Genomic DNA, 14470 nt, shown 5'->3' on the forward strand with positions numbered 1-14470 from the left:
ACCATTTTCAAAGACCCAGCTATACCTGTCTCAGGCGCATAACTAAATGACACTTCATCCTACTACTGTGACAGTTGCTAATTCATGTTCATTGCTGCTCTATTCATAATTACCAGAAATAGCCTAGATGTCAATTAACACAGGAAGTATGGTGCATTTGAAAGACAATATGTTACTCAGCTGTTATAAAAAAAATGAAATCAGGAAATTCACAGGTAAATGGATGGAACTAAAATTCATCCTGAATGGAAATTCAAACCCAAAAGATAAATATGGTATGCATTCACTTATATGTGGGCATTAGCTTTTAAGCCTTTGATAGTCACATTACTATCTGAATAACTAGAGTTTAGGTACAGGGTAAGGAACTATAGGGGAAGAAAGGATCTCAAAAAAATAAAGGAAAATGAAATATATGGTTAGAGAGAAATAGTGAGAGTGGAATGGGAGGATTAAATGGAGATGTGAAGGGGGAAAGAGAGGGAGGGGTATGAGGAGAGAAAGCTAAAACTAAAGGCTATTAAGGGGTTATATGGAAAGTCAACACAGTAGATATTTATTATAATATATACATATATGAAAGGATTCTAAATTAGTTACCAAACAATGGGGAGGAATGAGCCCTGACTAGGCATCTCTCATCATCAAATGAAACTTCCCACAAGGATTAAGTTATTGGCCACTGTGACACCTTGGAAAACCTTAAAAAACTCAGGCTTTTGGCAAGACTATTTATTGCTCTCCACAAACTGATTATAAGGCCCTATTTCTCAAGGCAATACCTACTTAACTCACTGAACTCAGAGAAGTATAGCTCATGACTACCTAGATCCTTCAACCCCTGAGGGCAGTCTGTGTACTAACAGAGGAGAAAAGTAAATGTTGTTGGTTGGGTTTTTTTTTACTCTTTTTTTTGGGGGGGGGCACCACCCAGTTCCCAAATAAATCTTTCACAGTGGCTTGTCCTTAAGTATGAATGCCCGGCCTTAGCTTGGCTTAGTTTCTAGCCAATTTTTTTCTCAACTTATCCTGCTTACCTTTTGCCTCTGGGCTTTTCCCATTCTCTTACTTCTGTAAATCTTACTCTTACTCCATGGCTTGCTGTGTAGCTGGGTTGCTAGCCCCTAGTGTCCTCCTCCTTCTCTGGCTGCTAGCTTTCCCACTCCTACTTTTCTCCTTCTATTTATACTCTCTGCTTGCTAGCCCTGCCTACTCTTTCTGCCTTGCTATTGGCCAGTTCTTAATTAGACCATCAGGTGTTTTATTTTATTTTATTTATTTTTTATTTTTTGGTTTTTTGAGACATGGTTTCTCTGCATAGTTTTGTGCCTTTCCTGGAGCTCACTTGGTAGCCCAGGCTGGCCTCGAACTCACAGTGATCTGCCTGACTCCGCCTCCCGAGTGCTGGGATTAAAGGCATGTGCCACCACTTCCCGGCTCCATCAGGTGTTTTAGACAGGCACAGTAACACAGTTTCACAATGTTAAACAAATGCAACATAAACAAAAGTAACACACATTAAAATAATATTCTACTACAGGTAAACACCAACTCCACTACAAATACTTTAATCTCCAATAGTGACTGAAAGGAAAATGGTGCTGGTTACCACATGGAAAGGTCACGATCACGACAGAACCCATTGGTACCTTTTAGAGCTTTATTAGGAGAAGGAGAAAGAGAGAGAGAGAGAGAGAGGAGAGAGAGAGAGACAAAGAGAGAGAGAGAGAGAGAGAGAGAGAGAGAGAGAGAGAGAGAGAGAGAGAGAGAGAGAGAGAGAGACCTGGTGGAGAGGAAACACAAATAGAGGGGCGCAGAGAGAGTGAAAGAGACAGAGAGACAGAGATGGGGGAACATGGTGCCACCTTTTTTTAGGCCAGTAAGCACCTGCACACACAAGCCCATGTTCAGAGATCAGGTGGTCACGTCCTCGCAACTATGTGACCACATAACCATGAGGCATGGATCACGCAGGCCATATGACCAGAAATGACTAGGTGGAAATGATTAAGTGTTCCACTGGGCATGCACGACCATAGGGAGTTATTGGAATTCCTGTCAGTGATCAGTTTGCATGATATGCTGGTACAATAGGGCATAAATATTTTGGTAATAACCAATGAATTATCTGATTAAATTTAAGGACCACTCTATGTGATGGATCCTATGCCTGGTACTGTTCTAATGGTCAAGAATCTGAAACTAAATAGGGCATGGACATAGAGAGAGACCAAATACTATTGTTCCACTAAAGGAACACAGCAATAAAATGACTCTTAACAACATTCTGCCATATCCATCGACCAGAGATTCACTTGGCCATTATTAGAGAAGCTTTATCTTAGAGTAGATGAGAACTATTACAGATACCCTACCCAACAGTAGGCATTGTGTAGAAAGTGAGAGACCTAAGAATGCCCAGTCCTTAACAGGATGTTTTCATCAAATTTTCTCCCATCAGGGCTAAAGTAACTAAGTGGAAGAAGTGGAAGAAGAAAGTGGAAGAAGAAAGATTGTAAGAGAAAGAGGGGATGGATGACATGAGTGTCTCCCAGGCAGAACAGAAATGGTACACATGTGAATTCACAAAGACTACTGAAGTATGTATAGGACTTGCACAGATCAAAACCAGATGGGTCCTAGCTCTGAAATTGGAAAGTAGACACAAACTACCAATTCCAACCAAGAAGCTATCTTCAATTAACAACTGCTCACAAAGAAAAAAATATTAGTTTTTCAACAGGAATCTCACTATGCATGCAAACCAAATTCCAGAGCAGGCCCTTGACCAGTAGTAGATGACCAACTCAAAATGAACACAAAGGTAATTGGGGGGGGGATTTATTGTCTGTTATTACTTTGTTTGAGTTTGTTTTCCATACTAATCTTTTGCTTTTATACTATGGTTTCTAATTTTGAGTTATTATAGCTAGTGTGTATGTATGTGTATGTGTGTACGTGTGTACGTGTGTGTGTGTGTGTGTGTGTGTGTGTGTGTGTGTGTGTTTCTACATATGTATGTGTTTCCTATGATCATTCTTACTTTTAGTATTTTGGCTGGATAGTTTGTTCATTTTGTTTTCTCATTATTTATTTGTTTGTTTTATTTTCCTATTTTCTCAAGTAAGATAAAATAAGGCAAGAAATTAGAAGAGTATGGAGATGGGGAGGATTTGAGAGGAGATGAAGGAAAGAAACCATGCTCAGAAAATATTCTACAAAAATAAATTTATTTTCAATTAAAAAATAAAATTAAAAACAAGGAAGCACTGACAGACTCACACAGCTAATACCATGGTCCTGTGTTACGGTTTAGTGTGTGATCTTCTTAACAGTCCATGTGCTATATTTCACACCGGTAAGGGAGATTATATAGGGAGGGGAATGATTACGTAGGTAAGGGAGACTAGATAGGTAAGGGAAATTACATAGGTAAAACAGATTGCATAAGTAAGAGAGATTACAAAGGGAAGGGAAGGTTATATAGGTAAGGAATAATAAATAGGTAAGGGAGATTACGTAGATAAGGGAGACTCAAAATTGCCAAATCCTTTGCACAGTTTATAGGCTATAACTAACAAAATTATACTTTGAATGCAGTTTGAATCAAAGGCCTTGACACATACCTACTAGGTTAAAGGGTAACAAATTAAAAAGACTGATAGGATTCAGCATAGATCAAAAGAAAAAATTCTGAAGAAATAAAAGTAATTCAATATTACTACCGGGAACAACTTCTTTGGAGCAGATCCAAAGGAATAATTTACCTGATAATAAGATAAATGCTAAAAATTTGAAAGCTATAACAAATTATGTTATAAATGTAAAATATCTTCTGTTGACTAATAGTAATTAAAAATTCAACATATTTACTATAAATGAGTTTCACTAAATTTTGCAGGCACCAATCCTAAAGTCAAGGAAAATTCAAAGAAAAGAGACAAAATGAAATGATTAGTTCAAAGCAGCTGCCTTTCGCATGCTGTCCCTGTCTTTCCATCTTCTGTTGCTATCATTTAAAATTAGTCTTTTCCTTATACAGTATCCAGTGTCCACACATGATGGCCTAGCCATATTGCTAGCCCATTTTTGGGTTCTTTGCAATGTAAAAACAATATAATACTTTAAAAACATGTAAAAATTTTGGGCGGTGGTGGCACACACCTTTAATCCCAGCACTCAGGAGGCAGAGGTAGGTGAATCTCTGTGACTTTGAGGCCAGCTGGGCTACAGTGAGTTCTAGGAAAGGCACTAAGCTACACAGAGAAACCCTGTCTCAAAAAACCAAAAAATAAAAACAAAAAAATGTAAAATTAAAACAAATCACTTTATCTTCAAAGAGCACTGCAAAGATGTTTAAGAAATTGAAAACATTATGAGGTTTGCACAATAAGATTTATACAAACACATGATAATAATAGATACAGGACTTTATGAATAGAAATAAATATTTATTTTTGCAAAGGTTCTATCTCTAATTTGATTCAGAGTACTCATATTTTAAAATAGATCCTGTTAAAAATATATGAATAATATATCCTAAGTAAATAATTAAAATTGCAAATTACAGCCAATTGGTCAACAAGTGAAATATAATGTTAAAAAACAATACTCAAGCCAAAATGAAGCAGAGATGTACAAGATATGTAAGATGGAATAAATTAAAAAGTATAAAATGGAAATACAAATGTCATCAAGGGCAGTTGCTTCTAAAAAAACCACGTCAGAGGGGAAACCTACAAAAGCTAAATCACAGCTCTGCCAAACAACCTAAAATCTAAACTGAACAATCAAAGTAAATAACTGAATTAAGTAAAAATCACTGATGCATGAAGAGAGAAACAGTAATAAAAAATTATTAAATAAGTGCCTATTTTGGGATATATTTTTAAGAGGTGACATTACTAACAAAAATGCAACTTATAGTGTGAGTAAGAAGGAAATAATCACAATATAGTCTACAGTTATTAAAGTATAAAGAAATTTTATCAGTAGCTTTATTTTAGTCCAGCATCCCAAGGCAAATACGTAAGCTTGAATGACAAAAATCTAAGATAATTTAATCTAATAAGTTTATATAAAGCTTGAATTTATAATCATCAAAGACATAAACTTTAATGTGCTTGCTTTGTCAGTGACTGCTGCCCAAGACAATGAAGTGCTTTCTTCTGTTCTTCATTAAATAAGACAGGAACATGGACAGAAGAGGAGATTATGCATTTCATCCTGTATTGCCCAAAATGCCCTTGTATCAAAACCAGTGAAATGCATCCTAGCACTATGAAACAGTGGCCAAAAATACTACACGAATATTAACAAAGTTTTATTTGCAAACTATTTTAGAAAATTAAATTTAATATCTTAAGTATGGTTATCAATATTTTTATAAATTCACAGAGGACACTGATACACATATCATAGACATATCTTTGAAATAGAAATTATCAGTAAATAAAATTGAAATGTTTTCTTCAATTTCATAAAAAGAATCTATATGTAAAAGAATGCAAGATTTTCATCTAATTTCAGTAAAATCTTAAAAATTTATCCCTAAGTGTCAGATATTAAACATTTCATTAATAGTATAACTCAGTTTTTAGGAGAAGAAAAATAAATGGCATTTGATTTGGAATAAGAAAATAAAACTACCAGTATTCATAGATAGCAGGTTGTGTACACAAAACTAATAAGACTAATTATAAATATCACAAATATTCACAAAGTTCTGGCATACAAATTTCATTACACATTTTATATTAACAACAAAGAGAAAAATACCATAAAGAAATTTGATTAAAAATCAAGTAAAATGTCAAATCAGCCTGGAAATGCCAAATTATGTATATTGCCTGCACATTGAAAACTATGTTGTTGATACAAATCCTATATTACTAGAGAATCCTACTATTTGTATGTATTCAAAGACTCAGTTTTCCCTCTCCTGGTTTTTAAACTCAAATCAATCTCACGAGAAAAAAAAAGCAACATAAGTATAGAATTGATGTGACAAAGTCATTGACACTGGCACCAAAAACAACTTAAAAAAATAACAAAATCAGGGTGCTCAGGCTGCCTGTTGTAAACACTGATTATCATAGGACAGTAGCTGTGAGACATGTGAGTGTGTTTCTCTTGGAAGACAAGAGTTGTAAACAACCGAAGACAAACTCAGTCAACAGATTTGTGCGTGTTATAACCAACTGCTTTTAAACAAATACTCAAGTTGAATTGGAAAATGAAGAGCCATACTAAAATTTTACCCTTCATGTCACAGTTTACATTGCAGTCTTTAATTCCATACTACGTTTACAGTTAAACAGAATGCCTGGGCATATCCTCTTCCTCTTCTAATTCTATTGCTATGCTCAAAGAATCATTTTTTTTTAAATCTGAAATAATCTGTTCACCACATAACAGGAAGTCTAAACATTAGTCATTTTAAAACACTCTTATTTTCTGTTTAAGAACTTTTAGTAGATTTCCAATGGAACAGCAGTAATAACTTACTTCCTTCTGATCAACCTTTAAAATTGAAATATACCGAGAATGGACTGGATTAAACTCACAGAGAAGAAATTTGTTCAAGATCAACCATAAGTGCTACACAAAATGGAAAAATTGTAAAACTATTCAAAAAACTCTACAGCTTCTGAAGCAATAATGCTAACGTGGCAAAGGAAAATGAGCCACAGAGGTCTTATTCTCAGGGCATTTTCCAAATTGTGAGAGTTGCAGAAGAATTAGCTTGACTGTGATTAAATTTACTTTTGTTTTATCCAGTTTTCAGTTTAATAAATGATTTCTAATATGTGCCATTAGAACAATTCCAGTTTTATCTATATTACTAAAGGGAAAATGTAGGTATGCACTGAGCCCGAAGAGAAGTAAAAAGGTTAATGTTGAAGTTAAAGGAGGTTTTTAATTAATTGGCAGAAAATCACAGTGACGATTTTCATCCTGTTGCACTCATAGAAAATGAACTATTACATTTTCTGGGTCTGAACAAAAACTAAAGAAGTGGAGAATAATTAATTGAAAGAAGCATTAAACATCATGTTTCCTACTCAAGAGGAGGAGCAAAATGATGATTATTTTCTTGGTAGATGAACAAGTAAGAAACATTTGAAAAGCAATTAACTCCTGACCACTGGGTCAGAACTCAGTTTATTAAGAGTTTCCCTGTCAAATAATTCACAGTGCTTCAAACTGGACTGAGATGTTTCTTTAAAATGAGTGGGTACTTAAGAAATTATTTTTCAAAATAAAATAAGAAAAGAGCTTTATTTTGAATAAATGTGAACTTTGTAAATCATAAAAAAATGTTTTGACTAAAGTCAATTGATTCTGAAGATGTTTTACATTTATTTTATTTACTATGAAAATCCAAATAAATTATTATTTTTATCTAAATATACATACACAAGATATGATAATGTAGTATATAATCATGAATCCTTCAAGACATATGAATTTTATAATATAATGGTGAATATAAGAAGTAACTAATTATTCAGTGAGCATGAACCTATCAGTTCCTTAATGTCTAATTATCACACAGTTAGCTTATGGTGTGAATAATATAATAATAAAAATGTTACCACCATCAAGTTTTTTTTTATCATCAATCTTGCATAATAAAAAATTGCACTGAGAACTGTAAACAATGAAAGGCAATTTAGTGATAAAATATTATACTGCAAAGCTGGCCATCTAGATGGTAGATGAGTAAAACTGGTACCATCAGTGAGCACTTTACAGGATTCAATTTAGAAAGGTAGAGAAATTGAAAAGACATAAGAAATCCTGAAGAAAGAGAAAATAAATCAAAGTTAAGTCTGCTTACAAAGACTATCTGGAGACAGGGGAGACGTTGATAACAGGAAGGGAGAAGAATTGAACAGCTCAGAAGAACTTCAGTTGCAAAGAAGGAAAATCAGAACTTATGATTATGTATTTAATGACATGTATTCTTTTGCCATTTAACAAATTATTGTGAGTATTCACCAGGCAGGAGAAAGAAAGATTAGTAGAGTCAGATGACTGGTTTCAATCTCCTATTTGCTATCTGCTAGAAGACTAACCTTGGAAAGCTACTTAATCTCCTCACTTCCACTGGAAAAGTTATGTTGGAGATAATAGTGGCTAGATCAGGAAGTTGTTGTAGGGAATAAAAAATGAGGCACCTGAATGCATTAGTTTTGGTTTTCTATTGTTCCCTTAAGAAATTACAATTAGCTGAATGGTGGTGGCACAAGTCTTTAATCCCAGCGCTTGGGAGGCAGAGCCAGGTGGATCTCCGTGAGTTCCAGGCCAGCCTGGTCTGCAGAGAAAGATCCAGGGCAGGCACCAAAGCGACATAGAGAAACTCTGTTTCAAAAAAACAAAAAAAATACAATAGTTTTAATTTAATATATCATTGAATTGTTTTTCTCATCTTTGTATAATGAAGTCAATGTAAAATGGTCCCTGCTGGCTTACTCATGTCTCAAAAGACTGATATCACATCTTGAACAAGTTTATGCTAAATGCTATAGGCTGTAGAGATGAATCCACAGTCAAATGATTAAGCTCTCTTAGCTTTGTAGATGGTGCCTAAATTCCTTGATGATCATTTTTTAAAAAATTTAACCCATATATATATATATGGGTTAACCACTTTATTGCCTTTATTGCACCCCTCTCCCATTTCCTGCCTTCCATTCTACCTATAAATCTATTTCCCCTATTTACTATCTGTCATTTTGCTTAGTGTCTCACAGTATTTACTTAGGGTCATCTGTGTGATTGTAAGTTTTGGACCATCAGAGCCTAGTGGGTTTATCATTGGATGTGCAACTGGATACTAGTCTTCCTTCTCTCCCACTGTCTGTTGGTTGACAATAGATCAGCAGTATACAGTAAACCCCTTCCCCCTCCAAAGCTGCCTGTGAGGAGGAGAACTACTGTGGACTCAGTGCTAATATCCACAGTGGCTATGGTAGATATGGCCATGTCATGTTTAGAAGATGGTATTTAGCTTCACAGCAGCTATGGTGGATATGGATATGTCATGTTTAGAAGATGGTATTTAACATCCCATTTCCCCATTCTCTGGGTCTCAATTTTTTTTCACCTCTTCTATGATGTTCTCTAAGCTTAGAAGGAATGGTATACATATGGCTGAATACACAGCAGTCATTTATCCTTAGCATCTTGTGGAGGAATTAGTCTTTGTGTTTACCTCTGTTACTACAAAGAGATGGTTTTCTGTTTAATGCTAAGAATAGCCTTTGTCTCGGGCATAGTATATCTTTAGGGTTGTCTAATTTTATATCATTTCAGTTAAGGAGACATCTTGAGTTTTCCACCCATGGACTCAGACCTCTTCAGTCATAGCTTGTGAATCAGATCTGTAGTGTTGGGGATAGATTCTTCCTTCTATGGTAAGGAATTTTATTTTATTGAAAGGGATTTTTTAAATAAAATATACTCTAATTATGGTTCCGTCCCAAATTCTCTCAGTTCCTTCCCTTCTGTCCTCCCATCCAGATCTATCCTTCTTTTGTCAGGCATCTAAGGAGACATAATAAAATATAGCAAAACATAAGAATAGGAACAAACAACCAGAATGAAAATGGCCAAAGAAAAAGCACAAGAAACACATATAAACACAGAGATGCAACCATTCATACCCACGGAAATCCCATAAAAACACAAAACCAGAAATCATAATGCATAGTCAAAGGACCTGTAAGGCTTGAAACAAAATGCCCTCATAAAATGTTACCAGAGAAAGACCTTCCAGAGAAGCCATTGTGTCCACTTTCTGTTGACCATCTACCTCTGGGCATAGAGTCAACCATTAATAGTTGGTTTCCCCAGGGAGATTTCCTTTTAGAAATTTTTTTTTATTTGCTAGAGGTTACCAATTGGATATAGATTCCCAGTTTGGGATGGGAGCATGTGTAAACTTTTCCTTTCAGCTCTAGGATCCCATCTGATATAGACCCATGATGGCCCTGTCCTTACTTCCACAGTCTAGGTGAGTTCATGTGTCCTGCTGTGTTTAGAAAGCTTTTTGTCCTTGATTCCTTCCATCCCGTCTGACTCTTAGACTCTGCCTCCTCTTCTGCAGAGTTCCCTGAGCTCTAAGCAGAGGTATTTGATGGAAACATCCTGTATTAGGGCTAAGTGTTCTAAGGATTCTCACTGTCTACATATTGTCTGGCTATGGATCTTTGTATTTGTTCCCATGAACTGCAAGAGGAAACTTCCCAGATGATGCATAGGTGAGGCACGTATCTACGAGTATTAGAAAAATGTCATAGAAGTCATTTCATTGTTCTATTCCATTAGAAGAACATTAACATTTTGTTTTCTCCTAGACTCCTGGATTATCTCCTCTCAGGATCTTGGATACTCAAGCAGTGTCAAGCATGGGTTTCATCTTTGTGGGCCTTAAAACAAGTCAGATATTAGTTGGTTACTCCCACAACCTTTGTGCTACTACCACACTCATGTATCTTTTGGGCAGGATACTATTGTAGATCAAAAGGTTTGCAACTGTGTTGATGGATAACTTTCTCCTTCGGTAGCATGCAGAGTACCTTCCCATACCAAAGCCGCTAGTTAAGTAGAGTGAGGACTCTAAATATGTATCATCTCAAATTCTCGATAAATAATGAGTTATGTAAGTGCTATGATTCAGTCACAGGGCCCTGCTTTGAATTTATGGAGAGCATCTTATATACTTGGAAACAATCTGCTTGTTTTGTGTTTGCCATAGAACCCATTTGACCAATACTCAAATAGATGTAATGCAGTCCTAGTATTTGAAGTTTCAATTGATAGCAAGATATTGAGTTGAGATCTGTCTCCTGTTCTTTGGAGATGACATTTAGATTGCTTTCATATATGTATAATTTTAGGAAGCTTCTACTGTATTAGGTTTCCTTAATATCCCCCTCCCCAAAATGCTTCACTTATTTGCAACTAACTACATAAGTGATTCTTCTAAGATTTAGTTAGCAGGGGCATTGAGCCTACTATAGATGCATTAATAAACAAAAACAATTAAAACTATACCTATTGTACATTTTAGTTATGATATCTAAAAGTATCATAAATACATAAATTATACAGGTAAAGACAATTGAAGGTAAAGTAAGAAATTTGTCACCTGGTAATTTGACATAATTGTGGCTTTTCAGGAATATTCCTTGATATAGTCAGTATTAAGATGGGAAATAAAAGAGTAATTGGGCCGGGCAGTGGTGGCACATGCCTTTAATCCCAGCACTCGGGAGGCAGAGGCATGCAGATCTCTGTGAGTTCGAGGCCAGCCTGGTCTACAAAATGAGTTCCAGGAAAGGCGCAAAGCTACACAGAGAAACCCTGTCTCAAAAAACAAAAACAAACAAACAAAAAAAAACAAAAAAAAGAAAAGAAAAATAAGAAAGAAAGAAAAAAGAAAAAGAAAAAAGAGTAATTGGAATTAAGCAATAGTGAGTCAGAAGAATCATAGGCAGATGACTTGTTGGTTGGGAAGGAAAGAGGACATATTAGAACTGTGTGTTTGAGATCTCCTGACTCAGGTTCTCAGGTTTTAAGGATTGAACATAGGCGTTTCACTTCAGCACTGTCGGTATGCAAGTCCATATCAAGCTGGATAAGCTTCTGCCATCACTCACATAAATAACTGCATGGGTGCTCTGTTCATTTGTTCTTATGATTTTGATTTCTCAGTGTTGAAGAGTTAGGTCTGGGATTAGGTGGGGTCTATAAGGACATTTATTAGCCATGAGACCATGATAAATGACTGACTCCTTCAGAAGTTCATTTTACTCACCTGTAAAATGAAAGCAATAGCCTGATCTATTACAGTGTGCAAGAGTGTTAATAGGACATTTTGTCTCATATGATGTATTTCACAGGGGTCTAAGATCTCAAGCACTCAGAGATTTGTAATTTTTAATGATCATAGTAATGGGAGTAATGATATTCTTTCTGTAATAGAATCCTTTGACATATGGATTCAGGTGTTCTTACTTCCACAGACAACTCCTTTTTATCTGTTACTTTCTTGAATTACAGAGAATGACTTGACAGACTTTATGTGCTGCATACACAAAACATAAATCTTTCAGGTAGATAACTGTGTGTACAATTTTCTCTCTTTGGCGGTTGTTTCTTTTTGCTAAAGTGTTACTTTTTTCCCTGGGATAAAAATGTTTTACTAATGAAAAGTAATTATTTTATAGTGAAAAAAAGTGACTGCTTTAATGGTGTCATATCCAGTACATAGATAGCTAAAAGCTTTTGGTTTTGTTATTTTTTCCTTGTTCTGTAGCACTTTGACTCTTCCAAGCATATTTAAACTCCTACACAACTTTCACTCAGATTAATGTTACTATGACAGTAACGTCACAACATTGTTCTGATTTTGCTTAATAAACTATCAGCATATGTCTAAATATGTCAACAATACATTATGTGTATGTGTGTGTTTATTTAGATTATTATATTTAGCTTCTATAGTAATTATGCAAAACTTTGACTATTAATTTTTAATAAGATAACCATTTAAAATCTTCATCATTGGTAAACTATAGGGTATCTCATGATTTTAGTAATAGATTAGCAAAGATATGGATTATAACTGTCTTGCTATTTCTCAAAAGAGCATTTTTATTCTTTGTGACATTTTATTTTAACATTACACATAAACTAAATTCACATCTCTTTCCAGAAGAAATGAGATTTTGACTTAAACCACATGGGTATGAAAGTAAGGTCAAGTTGGAGCCAAATCGATATAAAAGATGCCGATCTATTACTTGAAAGTAGTGCTTGATATTTTCTACCTGGGTAATGGAATCAGCTTCTCTTGCTGACTGAGAAATCTCTATCTAGTTATAATAAAGCCTCTAATTTACTGATTTTACTTTGAAGATAAATTAGATGTAAAACACACATAATTGGATTCAAATGATTGAAACCTTTTCTCTCCTTCTGGGAAAATAACAATCTTAAGCAAATAATACCTCTTCTTAAAACCAGTGAAAGGTTGTACAAAATACATTAATTTTTTCCAAGTAATTTTCAGCATTTTGATTATGAAGTCAGAAGATTTTAAAAACTCAGATTTGAAATACATATCAACATATATTTTATTCTCGTTAGCAAACTTTATGAAGTATGCTGTAGCTTTCCATTATTCAGATTTTACCTTGCTCAAATAACTTTTCAGTATACTCTTTATTACAATTAGAAGAGTATTTTATTATATTAATAATCAGAAAGTCTATTTTGTGAGTAATTTTGATACTTTGATAAAATCTAGAAACATTGCGCAGTTTTTTATTCAATAGAAATGTATGAAAGCAACTGAAAAGGGGAATGCAATATAGTGAAAAAGGAAGTTGTAGTATAGTTTTTTTTAAAGATATAGAACTATAAAGAAGAAGAATTTCTAGAGAGTAAAGCAAATTTAAAAGAATAAGTTAAAGTATTGATTTATTGCTATAGAGCTACTATAAGTGCATATTTAATTGGTGTTATTACAACCAAAATTGCTTAAATTATATTTGGATGTATCTTTCTAAATATAAACAAGTTTAATCAATCTATGTGTTGAAATGAAAGATTTCTCACGTTGATGGAGTCCATGCTATGGTCAATCTCTTCAGCTCATGTTACACACCAAACTTATACCCACATTTACAACTAGGCATGATAACTTTCCAAAAAAGAGAGATCTCTAACAGGAACCAAATAAATCACCAACATCAAACTCTGAGATACAAATAAAGGTCTGTGTGAGATGAGGCAACTTCGAATTGAATTCAAAGTCTGAGAATGAATTTAACTTGTTTGCTTATTTATTAGTTTTTGTTTCTTCATTGTTGTTAGTAGCTAGTGGGACAGTTCAGTTCGCATAGCAGGACAGGAAGCCAGAGAGAGAGACAGACAGACAGAAAGAGACAGACACAGACACAGAGACAGGCAGACAAAGAGACAAAGAGATTCTTTTCATATTAACTTATTTTCACAAAAGTTACCAGGGTTCTAAAATAACTAATTCCTTTCCAGAGCAGAACTCTCAATAACATATTCACATTCCAATATTCCCACTTCCTAAATTGTATGATACCTCTTAATATCAGCACAGCGAGTATTTGCATATATTTTTTTTGGGAAATGCTCAAACCATGTCAGAACCATAAATGCCAATCCATTTTCTATATTCAGCATTATACTTTCTTAAATATAGAAGCAAATCAATATCAGTTTTTCAAATGAAAATAAAAGAAAAAAAATAATTTCTGAAAAAGAGAAACTGCACTACAAACCCATAGGATCATTAGGTCTACTTATCCCTGGATAGTTTTGATCAGTTCTATACATAAAAATTAATTTACCACAATAACCATATGTTATGCTGAAATTGAAAAGTCATAAGAGACATTAGGGAATCTTGCTTGGATCACAT

Source organism: Peromyscus leucopus, chromosome 15, assembly GCF_004664715.2.
Source record: "Peromyscus leucopus breed LL Stock chromosome 15, UCI_PerLeu_2.1, whole genome shotgun sequence".
NCBI lineage: Eukaryota > Metazoa > Chordata > Mammalia > Rodentia > Cricetidae > Peromyscus > Peromyscus leucopus.